The sequence below is a fragment of the Moschus berezovskii genome, chromosome 9 (genome assembly GCF_049115385.1).
Source record: "Moschus berezovskii isolate FMDL1 chromosome 9, NW_MosBer_1.0, whole genome shotgun sequence".
Lineage (NCBI taxonomy): Eukaryota > Metazoa > Chordata > Mammalia > Artiodactyla > Moschidae > Moschus > Moschus berezovskii.
The window spans coordinates 100,066,561-100,081,769 of NC_142468.1; positions in this window are offsets into that span (position 1 = coordinate 100,066,561).

Genomic DNA, 15,209 nt, shown 5'->3' on the forward strand with positions numbered 1-15,209 from the left:
GCTCTCATTTCTGAGAAGTGGCAGGCAGTTAAAGCATAACAGAAGAGCAAAGGATTTGGAGTAAGTAGTTGAGGGTATGATATACAACATATAAACTATTTCTAGTTCTTCCAACTGTAAAATGGGTACAGTAGTACTTTCAGCAAAGTACTTTCACCAAAGTACTGAGGATTCTGAATGATAAAACATGTGGAACCTTGTCTAGGGCCTGACACACTGTAATGCATAGGAATTTTTAGCTGTATAATATACAGCTGAAGCAAAGTAAAATGAAGCTTTACTTAGAGGATAGTAGTTTTCTCACTCTTTTATACTTATTTCTCCTCTAAGCATTATACCATCTCCTTTCTTGAACAAGAGGACTATCCAGACCTGAAGTTTCTCTGAGTGTTCTGGTCTTCCTGGAGAGGAGAGTTGGTCTTCTCTACAGAAACCATCAAGGGGTGAAGGAGTAGAAACTGGGTGAATATCTTCCTGTGCTTGCTGAAGGATGCGAAAATTATAAGCAGAGACTCCAGAGAGTGAGAATCCATGAGGATCTATTTACCACTTCCAGAAGGATCTCTGTGTTAGGAGACTGTTCTTACTAGTTATTCACTTCCTCTGGGACCTGTCATCTCAGGAGACTGTGGTCCTTCTACCTTTGTCTCCCAATAGAGTAGAAAACATTACTTTTTCCAGCCCCAAACTTCTCAGTGATGGCATGAGATTTCATCAATCTTTTGCCAATATGAGCCAACTCAGAGTGCTGTTCAAGGGAAAGTCTATTAAAAAAACAGTGTGGTGGCTGTTATATAGAAGATGTTCCTGGGCCTCTAGTTCAGTTCAGTTCAGTTGCTCAGTCGTGTCCAACTCTCCCCGACCCCATGAATCACAGCACGCCAGGCCTCTCTGTCCATCACCAACTCCCGGAGTTCACTCAAACTCATGTCCACAGAGTAAGTGATGCCATCCAGCCATCTCATTCTCGGTCGTCCCCTACTCCTCCCGCCCCCAACCTTTCCCAGCATCAGAGTCTTTTCCAGTGAATCAACTCGTCGCATGAGGTGGCCAAAGTATTGGAGTTTCAGCTTTAGCATCAGTCCTTCCAGTGAACACCCAGGATTGATCTCCCTTAGAATGGACTGGTTGGATCTCATTGCAGTACAAGGGACTCTCAAGAACATTCTCCAACACCACAGTTCAAAAGCATCAATTCTTTGGCGATCAGCTTTCTTCACAGTCCAACTCTCACATCCATACATGACCACGAAAAACCATAGCCTTGACTAGACGGACCTTTGTTGGCAAAGGAATGTCTCTGCTTTGTAATATGCTATCTAGGTTGGTCATAACTTTCCTTCCAAGGAGTAAGCGTCTTTTAATTTCATGGCTGCAGTCAGCATCTACAGTGATTTTGGAGCCCCCAAAAATAAAGTCTGACACTGTTTCCACCGTTTTCCCATCTATTTCCCATGAAGCGATGGGACCAGATGCCATGATCTTTGTTTTCTGAATGTTGAGCTTCAAGCCAAACTTTTCACTCTCCTCTTTCAATTTCATCAAGAGGCTTTTGAGTTCTTCTTCATTTTCTGCCATAAGGGTAGTGTCATCTGCATATCTGAGGTTATTGATATTTCTCCCAGCAATCTTGATTCCAGTTTGTGCTTCTTCCAGCCCAGCGTTCCTCATGATGTATTCTGCATATAAGTTAAATAAGCAAGGTGACAATATACAGCCTTGACATACTCCTTTTCCTATTTGGAACCAGTCTGTTTTATTCCATGTACAGTTCTGACTGTTGCTTCTTGACCTGCATACAGGTTTCTCAAGAGGCAGGTCAGGTGGTCTGGTATTCCCATCTCTTTCAGAATGTTCCACAGTTTATTGTGATCCACACAGTCAAAGGCTTTGGCATAGTCAATAAAGCAGAAATAGATGTTTTTCTGGAACTCTCTTGCTTTCTCCATGATCCAGAGGATGTTGGCAATTTGATCTCTGGTGCCTCTGCCTTTTCTAAAATCTGCTTGAACATCTGGGAGTTCACAGTTCACATATTGCTGAAGCCTGGCTTGGAGAATTTTGAGCATGATTTTACTAGCGTGTGAGATGAGTGCCATTGTGCGGTAGTTTGAGCATTCTTTGGCATTGCCTTTCTTTGGGATTGGAATGAAGACTGACCTTTTCCAGTCCTGTGGCCACGGCTGAGTTTTCCAAATTTGCTGGCATATTGAGTGCAGCACTTTCAAGCATCATATTTCAAGATTTGAAATAGCTCAACTGGAATTCCATCACCTCCACTAGCTTTGTTAGTAGTGATGCTTTCTAAGGCCCACTTGACTTCACATTCCAAGATGTCTGGCTCTAGATCAGTGATCACATTATCGTGACTATCTTGGTCATTAAGATCTTTTTTGTACAGTTCTTCTGTGTATTCTTGCCACCTCTTCTTAATATCTTCTGCTTCTGTTAGGTCCATACCATTTCTGTCCTTTATCGAGCCCATCTTTGCATGAAATGTTCCCTTGGAATCTCTAATTTTCTTGAAGAGATCTCTTGTTTTTCCTATTCTGTTGTTTTCCTCTATTTCTTTGCACTGATCACTGAGGAAGGCTTTCTTATCTCTCCTTGCTGTTCTTTGCAACTCTGCATTCAGATGCTTATATCTTTCCTTTTCTCCTTTGCTTTTCACGTCTCTTCTTTTCACAGCTATTTGTAAGGACTCCTCAGACAGCCATTTTGCCTTTTTGCATTTCTTTTCCATGGGGATGGTCTTAGTCCCTGTCTCCTGTACAATGTCACGAACCTCCGTCCAGAGTTCATCAGGCACTCTATCAATCAGATCTAGTCCCTTAAATCTATTTCTCACTTCCACTGTATAATCATAAGAGATTTGATTTAGGTCATATCTGAATGGTCGAGTGGTTTTCCCTACTTTCTTCAATTTAAGTCTGAATTTGGCAATAAGGAGTTCATGATCTGAGCCATAGTCAGCTCCTCGTCTTGTTTTTGCTAACTGTAGAGCTTCTCCATCTTTGGCTGCAAAGAATATAATCCATCTGATTTCGGTGTTGACCATCTGGTGATGTCCACATGTAGAGTCTTCTCTTGTGTTGTTGGAAGAGGGTGTTTGCTATGACCAGTGCGTTCTCTTGACAAAACTCTATTAGCCTTTGCCCTGCTTCATTCCGTGCTCCAAGGCCAAATTTACCTGTTACTCCAGGTGTTTCTTGACTTCCTACTTTTGCATTCCAGTCCCCTATAATGAAAAGGACATCTTTTTTGGGTGTTAGTTCTAAAAGGTCTTGTAGGTCTTCATAGAACCGTTCAACTTCGGCTTCTTCAGCGTTACTGGTTGGGGCATAGGCCTGGATTACTCTAATATTGAATGGTTTGCCTTGGAAACGAACAGAAATCATTCTGTCGTTTTTAAGATTGCATCCAAGTACTGCATTTCGGACTCTTTTGTTGACCATGATGGCTACTCCATTTCTTCTAAGGGATTCCTGCCCACAGTAGTAGATATAATGGTCATCTGAGTTAAATTCACCCATTCCAGTCCATTTTAATTCACTGATTCCTAGAATGTCTATGTTCACTCTTGTCATCTCCTGTTTGACCACTTCCAATTTGCCTTGATTCATGGACCTAACATTCCAGATTCCTATGCAATATTGCTCTTTACAGCACCAGACCTTGCTTCTATCACCTGTCACAACCACAACTGGGTATTGGTTTTGCTTTTGCTCCATCCCTTTATTCCTTCTAGAGTTATTTCTCCACTGATCTCCAGTAGCATACTGGGCACCTACCGACCTGGGGAATTCCTCATTCAGTATCCTATCATTTTGCCCTTTGATACTGTTCATGGGGTTCTCAAGGCAAGCATACTGCAGTGGCTTGCCATTCCCTTCTCCAGTGGACCACATTCCGCTGTGGTCCATGTGATCAGATCGACTAGTTTCCTGTGATTATGATTTCCGTGTGTCTGCCCTCTGATGCCCCCTCGCAATACCTACCGTCTTATTTGGGTTTCTGCTACCTTGGGCGTGGGATATCTCTTCACAGCTGCTCCAAGAAAGCGCAGCCGCTGCACCTTACCTTTGATGAGGGGTAGCTCCTCAAGGCCGCCCCTCCTGACCTTGAACGTGGAGAAGCTCCTCTCGGCCCTCCTGCGCCCGCTCAGCCACCTCGTATTGGACCTGGGGCAGCTCCTCTCGGCCGCTGGCCCTGGCCTCAGGCGTGGGGTAGCTCCTCACGGCTACCCTTCTTTGCCTGGTCGGTTGTGCAGGGCCGGCATCTCTCGCGTCTGAGGCGCCGGGGCGGGGCCGGCGTCTCTCGCGTCTGAGGCGCCGGGGCGGGGCCGGCGTCTCTCGCGTCTGAGGCGCCGGGGCGGGGCCGGCGTCTCTCGCGTCTGAGGCGCCGGGGCGGGGCCGGCGTCTCTCGCGTCAGTGCCGCGGGGGCGGGGCCGGCGTCTCTCGCGTCAGCGCCGCGGGGGCGGGGCCGGCGTCTCTCGCGTCAGCGCCGTGGGGGCGGGGCCGGCGTCTCTCGCGTCTGCGCCGCAAAGAGGTTCGGCCGTTAGGTGCTACCCCACGCCCGAGGCGGGTTTTGGGAACAAAGTCTTCTCTGATTCTCCTGAAGGAAGAGATGGATTGGAGGTATGATGTGACTTCAGTCATAGAGGGCTGTGCAGTTACTCCAAGAATCAATCCCCTTCCAGGACCTCCCTGTTTGTATTATAGATCTACCCTTTCTCATTTGTGGTTGAGCCCTGTGAGTCTCAAACTGGTGTCTCAAGCAGGTGTCTTGATGGTTAACTTAGGTCCAAGAGAAGCCAGAGCAGAACATTCCTTAGCTCTACTCAGGGTTGCATCAGGGAGTTGGATCTAAGATTTTCTGGTCTTGACAGAGGTACAGGTATTTTAGCACAACCCATTTCTTGTCCCTCTGTCCCATTTGTGAAGGAGTTTCATGTCAATGACTTATCAGGTCATTTAACTTCCTTGTTTGAACTGCTTTGATGTTTCCCTCTGTTTACAACATGAGATTTGAAATTGGCAAACAAGGACCATTGCAATTTAGCTGTAACTATTGTTACCGTTGTTGTTAAAGTTAAAATATATATATATAGTTATAACTTTTTTATTATATTGAAGTATAACTGATTAAAAATGTTGTGATAGTTTCAGATGGGCAGCAAAGAAGTCAAGCTATGCATCTACCCATATCCATTCTTCCCCAAAGTCCCTTCCCATCCAGGCTGCCACATGATATTGAGCAGAGTTTCCTGTGCTAAAGAGTAGGTCCATATTTTATATTTTTAGTCATTTCCCCACTATTTCTTACAGAAGTCCTTGTGTCACAGTTGGATTGAATTGCTTAGACACACAGTGGAATATTGTATATTTCGGTGGGGTGAATAATTTTACCCTCTGAAATGCAGACAAAAACACTGTGAATTGATGACTACCAGTGGGAGAGTTCAGCCCTGTGGAGTGAGGATCCCAGGAGATTAACTTAATCATGCAGAAGGGAGATAACTTATGAAATGTTCTCTTTGCTTTCTTTCTTTCCTTTTCTTTTTTTGTAGCCTCTCCTGTCATTGTTTCCCCCAGCTCAAAATATTTTCTCATAGAATTCTTGAAGATGGTATTAGTGCATTGTAACAGAACTCATCGGTTGCCAGTCCATATTCCCTTTGTATTTTCTCCTCCTTTCCACTTCAGTGCAATTGCAAGCTTCTACATTTGTTTTCCTGAGAGTTTTTTCATAACTGGGAAACCTGCTTTGGCTGCCCATTTTTCTTTCTTCCAGGCTGGAAGTTAATAACCTCCACACTTCCTGAAACCCTCAACTATGGACAGATTGGAATTGGAGTTTCAGTATCCCAGCTCCTTTAGCAAAATATTTGGATAAGTCTGGAATGTCTAATTGCCTACCTTGGGATCCTCCAGAGGGATTAGCTACATTTGCTCCCAATGGGAGTTGCTTTGACTATTTACCCTTTGTTGGAAGACTTCTCTTCCTTATTTGACTTTTCTCTATCAGTCTTCCCTTCATTACCTAAATGAACTCTGCATTTGAATCATTGTCTCAGGATTTATTTTTGGGGAGACCAATAAAGACATAGGGGCTGGTATATTTGGTCTAGCCACCATTTGTGACACTTTTAGATAATCAAGTTTGTATCCAGTTTCAAACAAATTAAAATTTTTTCCCATTAAGCTTTTTAACAGCTTAAAAATTGATATTGTCAGGTGGGTGCTATTTGTTATAATGGTTCCTTTAAGAGTACTATCATCAAACAGATTAATCATTATAAAAAAATGTTTAACTCAGTCACAGAAAGGAATGATGTACTGAAATACGCTACAACTTGGGCGACTTTGAGAACTTTATGCTTAGTAAAGGAAGGCAGTCACAGAAAGTCACATGTTGTATGATTTCTTCATATGGGCCGTCCAGAGTAGGCAAAGCCATAGAGACAGGGAGCAGATTAGTGGCTGCCAGGCAATGTAGGGGGGTGAGAATGGGAAGTGACTTACTGTAACGGATATAAGGTGTTATTCTGGGGTTATGAACAAGCTTTGAAATTACAGAAGAGTGGTGACTGCACCATACTGTGAATGCACTGCTGCTGCTGCTAAGTCACTTCAGTCGTGTCCGACTCTGTGTGACCCCATAGACGGAAGCCCACCAGGCTCCCCCATCCCTGGGATTCTCCAGGCAAGAACACTGGAGTGGGTTGCCATTTCCTTCTCCCATGTGTGAAAGTGAAGTCGCTCAGTCGTGTCCGACCCTTAGCGACCCCATAGACCGCAGCCTACCAGGCTCCTCCATCCATGGGATTTTCTAGGCAATAGTACTGGAGTGGCTTGCCATTGCCTTCTCCGGTGAATGCACTAAATGCCACTAAATTGTATACTTTAAGATGGCTGATTATAAGTTAAATGAATTTTGCCTCAATTAAAAACATTAGATCCTAAAATTAATCTAAAAATAAGAGTACTATCATCAAAACACCACCTATCTGCAGTCAGGCCTTTTTACTGTGGAAGATGGAACATGCACATAGATTTTCCAGGTAAAGGAATAATGGATTCATGTGACAGGTCACTGATTTTTTTCTCTTAATTGGTTATTAGCAATAAGCTTTCTTATAAGAGAAGTTTCAGAAGATAGTATTCCACTGAAGACACAGCTTGATTAACACACCCCTTGTGAGCATAATGCTGTTGCCTCTTCTCTTAGAGAGCCCAAAAGATTGCTGTATGACTCAGTGGCGGATGTCTGAAGTATAGAACCATTTTCTCGTAGAGCATGTGCAGTAGAGATTACTTCATTCTGTAGCCAAGCCATTTGGTTTCTGAAGAGCTTTCAAGTTGTGTTTTTATAGACCATTTTCCTAGAATGTCTATACCACTGGTTAATTCAATACTATAAATGATTACAGAATGATATCACTATTTTTTTCATACTCCTGTCTGGGGTCAGATTACCCATCATCATTTTCTGGTTTTAAATCCTGATGGACAGGGAGGCCTGGCGTGCTGTGATTCATGGGGTCGCGGAGAGTCGGACACGACTGAGCGACTGAACTGAACTGAACTGAATGGTTGGTTGGAGGAGCCTGGCGGGCTATACTCCATGGGGTTGCAAAGAGTTGGACACTGCTGAGCACACACACCCACATGGTTAGTTTGAGTAAATCTTTTCCTCGTTTTCTTCATTCTTTTTTCCCCTTTCCCCTTCCCTTTCCCTTTCTCTGTTTCCCTCCTTCCCCCTCTTGTTCTCTTCCTCCCTCCCTGTCCCTCTTTCTCTTCTTCCTCACTGACTCACTTTCTCCCCTCTTTTTGTGCCTTCTTCCATGCTCTGTGGGCTTCCCTTTTGGCTCAACTGGTAAGGAATCTGCCTGCAATGTGGGAGACCTGGGTTCAATCCCTGGATTGGGAAGATCCCCTGGAGAAGGGAAAGGCTACCCACTCTAGTATTCTGTCCTGGAAAATTTCATGAACTGTATGGTCCATGATGTGGCAAAGAGTTGGACATGACTGAGAGACTTTCACTTCCACTTCCCATGCTGTGTGCTTAGTTGCTCAGTATCCTAATCTTTGTGACCCCATGGACTGTAGCCTATCAGGCTCCTCTGTCCATGGGGATTCTCCAAGCCAGAATACTGGAGAGGGTTGCCATGCTCTCCCCCAGGGGATCTTCCCAATCCAGGGATCGAATCCCCGTCTCCCTCATGGCAGGCAGATTCTTTACTGTGTGAGCCACCAGGGAAGCCCAAGAATACTGAAGTGGGTAGCTTATACCTTCTGCAGGGGATCTTCCCGATCCAGGAATGGAACCAGGGTCTTCTGCATTGCAGGTGGATTATTTACCAGCTGAGCTACCAGGGAAGCCTTCCTTCTTCCAAACATACATACATAATATATATTTATACATATTTTCTTTATGCATACATCTGTTGATGGACATTTAAGTTGTTTTCATATCTTAGCTATTGAGAACAGAGCTACAATGAACACGGTAGTGCAGATGTCTCTTCAAGGTATTGATTTCAATTTCTTTGGATTAGTAGTCAGAAGAGGGATTCTTGGATCATATGGTACTTGTAGTTTTAATTATTTGAGGAAGCTTTGGATTGCCTGTTGATAGTCCTATCTTTTGTTTATCACTTTATCTCCATCCAGTGATTAAAAGGAAGTTAATTTATAAATAAACTTAATAAGTAAATAAGTTTAATGAGTAAATGAGCTTAATAAGTAAAACACTCTCTTTTTAGATTTGTTGAATTTTGAGTTAAAGACTGCCCATAAACCCCTCTGGTGTAACTACTCCTTCATTCCCTCCCTAAGCAAAAATAGAGAATAATCTTTATAAAAATAAATGCTGATTGTTTAGGATTTAACAGTAATTAGAACAGCTTGTGGATTTTAGAAATGTTAGGTTTAATTTTACCTTTTACATAGAGGGGGCTGAGGCTCAGAGGATTTTAATCACTTTCTGACAATGCACAGCCAGTAAAAGACAAAACTGGAATTCAAATCTCGATCATGGGTGTTTGGGTCCATTGCTCTTTGAGCCTGTGTCAATGAGTTGTTGGGGCAATGACTGCATTCTTGTGTGTTGCCTGCACAGTTCACAACATATTTATCAATATTCAGTCCAACACTCTGTCCTTCTCTGGCTTCTTTTCTCACTTCTGCTTCATTTCCTTTCACACAACTGAGTGGTACTGGCTCTCTCTTTCTATGCTAATGACTCGTTCCTGAACATCTGCTGCACTATCCCAGCACGGGTGGCTCTGCGTATTCCAGTATTCTTGTGTTTGCTCATTCATGTCCTTATGTGCTTAGTTTTCATTTCTCCCTAACATTATTTATCACTTTCTTTGTGACATGGACCCACCGATGTTCTGTCCTGTACCCTCATTCCAGTCATAAATTACATATTTCATTCCTTGAGTTCTACTTCTAGGAGTTCAGTTAAAATGCAGAAAATAATCACATCATGATATTGGTATATTCTGTAGTGAAATCAGTCTCAAACCCTGTAATCTCTAACCTACTCAACAATAATCTGGATCTTACAGATCTTTATGGAATGAGAATTAATCAGAGCTCATGAATTGTCTTTGGATAGCCTGTAGCTAAGGCCACTTTTTTCTGTTGTATGGGAAAATAACCTCTTTTGACAATCCAAACTGACTTATTTTTATTCTTTATAAATCTCTAGTTATTAGTACAAGGAAAAATATTCAGTATGTGTAATAAAATTTTAGTAAAGATACTATAAGCACAAAATGAAATGGTAGAGAAAAATATTTGCAATGCACTTGACAGGTAAAGTGTTAATATCTAAAATAAAATATTTTTTTTGAGCAAAATATGAAAAATTAAAAATGGATAAAGACGTTAACAAGCAAAAAGTAGAGAAAATCCACTGGCCAATGTCATAAGGAAAAAAATGCTCAACTATCACTAGTAAAAGAAGTGGACTGTGTTTTAACCCACCAAACTGGCAAAATTTAAGGTAATTTTATTAGCTCCTAAGGGTGAATGGGTACTTATAGTGAAAACGTCATTGTGCATATCCTTGAGTGAAAGCAGTCTAACAATATCTAAATATTAAGTGTACTGATCTTTGATCCAAAAATATCAATACATTCCTAGAAATCTATCTTATAAAAATAAAGGTATAAGTAGTTTAGAATAAGGGCTTCCCTGGTGGCTCAGATGGTAAAGAACCTGCACGCAATGCGGCAGACCTGGGTTGGATCCCTGGATTGGGAAGATACCCTGGAGGAGGGCATGGCAACCCACTCCAGTATTCTTGCACGGAGAATCCCCATGGACAGAGGAGCCTGGCAAGCTACAGTCCATGGGGGTCACAAAGAGTCATGTGATTGTGTGTATAAGCATACAATTGCATGTGCATTAAGATTAATATGGAAGGATACACATTAGATTATTCATATTGATTATTTAGTTGTGAGGTAATTGTGGACAGAAGTAGGGAAAGAATAAAGGTAACAAGAGAGGAAAAGATCATGTACATGTACACCCATGTACACCCATGGCTGATCCATGTCAATATATGGCAAAAACCTCTACAATATTGTAATTAGCCTCCAATAAAAATAAATTAATTTTTAAAAATTAAGAAAAAATGAAGATGACGTGCAGAGAGGCAGCTTGTCTGTTGTGATCATATATGTAAAATTATATGTGTGTATGTTTACAATCATATGTATGTAAATCATATGCATTAATGCAAATTTTATACTCTGTCTATGTTATCCATATGCACATAAATACATCTAAAGAGATGAATAACTAAAATGTAATGATATGGAACCCTGGACAGTGGAATTGAGGTGACTGAAATATATTTATACTTTACTATTTAAAAAATGTTTAAAATGCCATAAGTGCTGGAGAGGATGTGGAGAAAAGGAAAAAGCTCTTGCACTGTTGGTGGGAGTTTAAACTGATACCACCACTGTGGAAGACAGTATGGAGATTCCTCTAAAAACTAGAAATAAAACCACCATATGACCCAGCAACCCTACTCCTAGGCATATACCCTAAGGAAACCAAAATTGAAAAGACACATGTATCCCATATGTAGTAAACAGTGCTGCTCATTGCAGCACTATTTATGATAGCTAGAACATGGAAGCAACCTAGATGTCCACTGACAGTTGAATGGATGAAGTTATGGTACATATACACAATGGAATATTACTCAGCCATAAAAAGGAACTCAAATGTGTCAGTTCTGATGAGGTGGATGAACTTAGAACCTATGATGGAGACTGAAGTGAGCCATAAAGAGAATTGAACACATATATACAGAATCTAAAAAAATGGTACTGAAGAATTTGTTTACAGGGCAGCAGTAGAGAAACAGACATAGAGAATAGGCTTATGAACATGGGGAGAGGGGAGGAGAGGGTGAGATGCATGGAAAGAGTAACATGGAAACTTACATTACCTTAAGTAAAATAAATAGCCAATGGGAATTTGCTGAATGACTCAGGAAACCCAAACAGGGGCTCTGTGTCAACCTAGAAGGGTGAGATGGGGCAGGAGATGGGAGGGAGTTTCAAAGGGGAGAGGATATATGTATACCTATGACTGATTCATGCTGAGGTTTGACAGAAAACAAGAAAATTCTGTAAAGAAATTATCCTTCAATTAAAAAATACATTAAAAATGTTTAAAATAAACAAGTATTATGTAAATAAGAAAGAGAATTAGGATATTTATTATCAAACAATTCCGTTCCGTTCCATCGCTCAGTCGTGTCCGACTCTTTGCAACCCTGTGGACTGTAGCCTACCAGGGTTCTCCGTCCACGGGATTCTCCAGGCAAGAATACTGGAGTGGGTTACCGTTTCCTTCTCCAGGGGATCTTCCCGACCCAGGGATCGAACCCGGGTCTCCCGCATTGGAGGCAGATGCTTTAACCTCTGAGCCAAATCAAACAATTACTATGTTACAAATGCATTTGAGATAAAATGCTGAATGTAAGCTGCTGTGCAAAGAGCTGAAGCAATTTTCAGCTTCCTTGCTTCCTACCCTCAGGGAAACCATATACTATACTGTTATTATATCATATTTTATATGATAAAATAATTACTTTGTCATATAATACAGTCAGATTTCTTTTGCTTGTAGTAGCAGTAAACTGTAAACCATGAGACAGGTTTTCTTTAAGCGATTCAGAGACCCTTTCTATGAATGTCTATCAGGGACACACATGATCTTTACCTTTGCCCTGTAGTCCATGAGCTATAGTTATCTGTGTGAAATACTTCATTCTCCTGCTATCTCACCACTTACCTTTCCATTGTTTGCATATACTGTTCCCCAGTTGACTCCTGTAACAACTAATCTCTCTTTTGGTCATAGCACATCTCACAGTTTTAATTTTTTCTCGTCCTACACTGTCAACTCCTTGAGGGACTGAAATGTGACTTACTGACTTATCTGATTTATTTCCTAGATATATACTTGACATATTACAAGTATTCACTAAATGCTTTTAATGAATTAGTGAACAATAAGGAATGCAAATGTAATAGCCCTGAAACTAGACCAATTAACACTTTACATGCTTGCTAAGTCGTTTCAGTTGTGTCCGACTCTTTGAGACCTTGTGAACTGTACCCACCAGGGACAGGCTCCTTTGTCCATGGGATTCTCCAGGCAAGAATACTGGAGTGAGTTGCCATGCCCTCCTCCAGAGGATCTTCCACACCCAGGGATTGAACCCAGGTCTCCCAGGTCTCCTACATTGGCAGGCGGGCTCTTTACCATTAGAGCCACCTGGTGGGACTAGGTGAACACTTTAACAAACACTTTAACAAACTTTACTTTCTCCCGCACATCTTCAGCTGTTGTTCAGTTGCTCAGTTGTGTCTGACTCTGTGACCCCACGGACTGCAGCATGCCGAGATTTCCTGTCCATCAGCATCTCCCGGAGCTTGCTCAACCTCATGTCCATTGAGTCAGTGATGCCACCCAACCATCTCATCCTCTGTCATCCCCTTCTCCTCCCGCCTTCCATCTTTCCCAGCATCAGGGTCTTCTTCAATGAGTTAGTTCTTCGCATCAGGTGGCCAAAGTATTGGAGCTTCAGCTGCAGCATCAGTCCTTCCAATGAATATCAGGAGTGATTTCCTTTTGAATTGAATGGTTGGATCTCCTTGCAGTCCAAGGGACTCTCAAGAGTCTTCTCCAACACCACAGTTCAAAAGAATCAATTCTTTTTCACTCAGCCTTCCTTATGGTCCAAATCTCACTTCCATACATGACAACTAGGAAAACCATAGCCTTGACTAGATGGACCTTTGTTGGTGAAGTAATGTCTCTGCTTTCTAATATGCTGTTTAGGTTTGTCATAGCTTTTCTTACAAGGAGCAAGTGTCTTTTAATTTCATGGCTGCACCATCTGCAGTGATTTTGGAGTCCCCCAAAATAGTCTGTCACAATTTCCATTGTTTCCCCATCTATTTCCCATGAAGTGATGGGACCAGATGCCATGATCTTCTTTTTTTGAATGTTGAGGTTTTTTTTTTTTTTCTTTTTTTATTTTTTCAAAAACAATTTTAGGAATCTTTACTTAAAAACAACCTTATCTTAAAGTGGAGTAACTTTGGTTTTACGAGCAGCAAGCAAAGTACAGAAGCAAAAATACATTACAGGAGCATTAAGTTCTACATTAGGTCACAGCGTCTAATCTGAAATCACACCCATAATATAATTTTTCAGGATATCTGGGAAATAGTTATTTCCCAGGATGTCTGAACCATAGCTACTCTATTTTGACTTTTAATTGTAAAAAAAAAAAAATTTTAATAGCCAAAGCAGATTTCACCATTAATGATGTCAGTGTTTTTCTAGGTATGAGAAGATGCAAGAATTGGAACTCATAAAACCTTTTTTCTGAAAAGATCTAACTATCTGAAGGCCTGTTCTGCTGAATGTTGAGTTTTAAGTAATCTTTTTCGCTGCTGTCTTTCACTTTAATCAAGAGGCTCTTTAGTTCTTCTTAGCTTTCTGCCATAAGGGTGGTGTCATCTTCATATCTGAGGTTATTGACATTTCTCCCTGCAATCTTGATTTCAGCTTGTGCTTCATCCAGCCTGGCATTTTGCATGATGTATTCTGCACATAAGTTATATAAGCAGGGTGACAATATACAGCCTTGACATACTCCTTTCCCAATTTTGAAATTGGAAAACATCTTCAGAGAACAAAACAATTTCCCATATTTTCTCTCCAGAACCAAGAAGTCTGAATGAAATGATGTTTGTGGGTTTTTGGATCCCGGCTCCTTTGTTTGCATTGGAAACAGCCTGTGCCTTGCCATAGATTCCCCAAGAAACCCAGGAATTGTGGGCGACTGTTTCTTAGGCTCCAGTTCTCATAAAACTTACCAGTAGAGCTATCATTATTATCTATAAAATTTTGTTTCAAAGATACCAAAGAGTGAAAATAAGTCTTTCTTCCTTCTTCAAGACATCCTCTTGTCAAATGTAACCATGGTTAGGTTTCTTATTTATCCTATGAAAGATATTCCTTTTTTTAAACCACAAGGACAAATTAATAATCTCATCAATAAATGACAACTTACATACTATGCATCATTTATTCACTTAATAACAAATATAAGTTGGAGGTAGTTCCGTATCTGTATATCTAAAATTCTCCCATTTAAGAAATGCTGCATCATATTCCATTGCATGAATGTCATACATATTGAAATATGTCTCAATAAATAGGCATTTGAGTGGTTTCTAAAAATGCATTTCTCACATATGTATGATTATATGTGTAGATTGTGTATCTAGGAGTGAGTACAATTGCTGGGATAATGGATATGTGAATTTTAAATTTTCTGAAATTGTTTGCAATGGCCTAAGTAGAAGTTGCACCAGTTTAGACTTTTATCAGTAATGCATGCTTTCCCCTCTTAGATGAAAGAATATTTGATGGTTGTACACCAGAAGGCCAAACCCTTCAATATTTTCTTATAGTTTATTATATATTTCTCTCTTTATGAGTAGAATGAGAAGTATAAAGAAGATTTTTCTAAACATTTTAAAGTTATTACCAGAGCAAATCACTCAAATTTTCCATTCTTCAGCTTTTTAATCTGCAGAATGAGGGAGTTGGATAAAGTCTCTGAGTCCTTTCTCCTAAAATTTTGGGAAA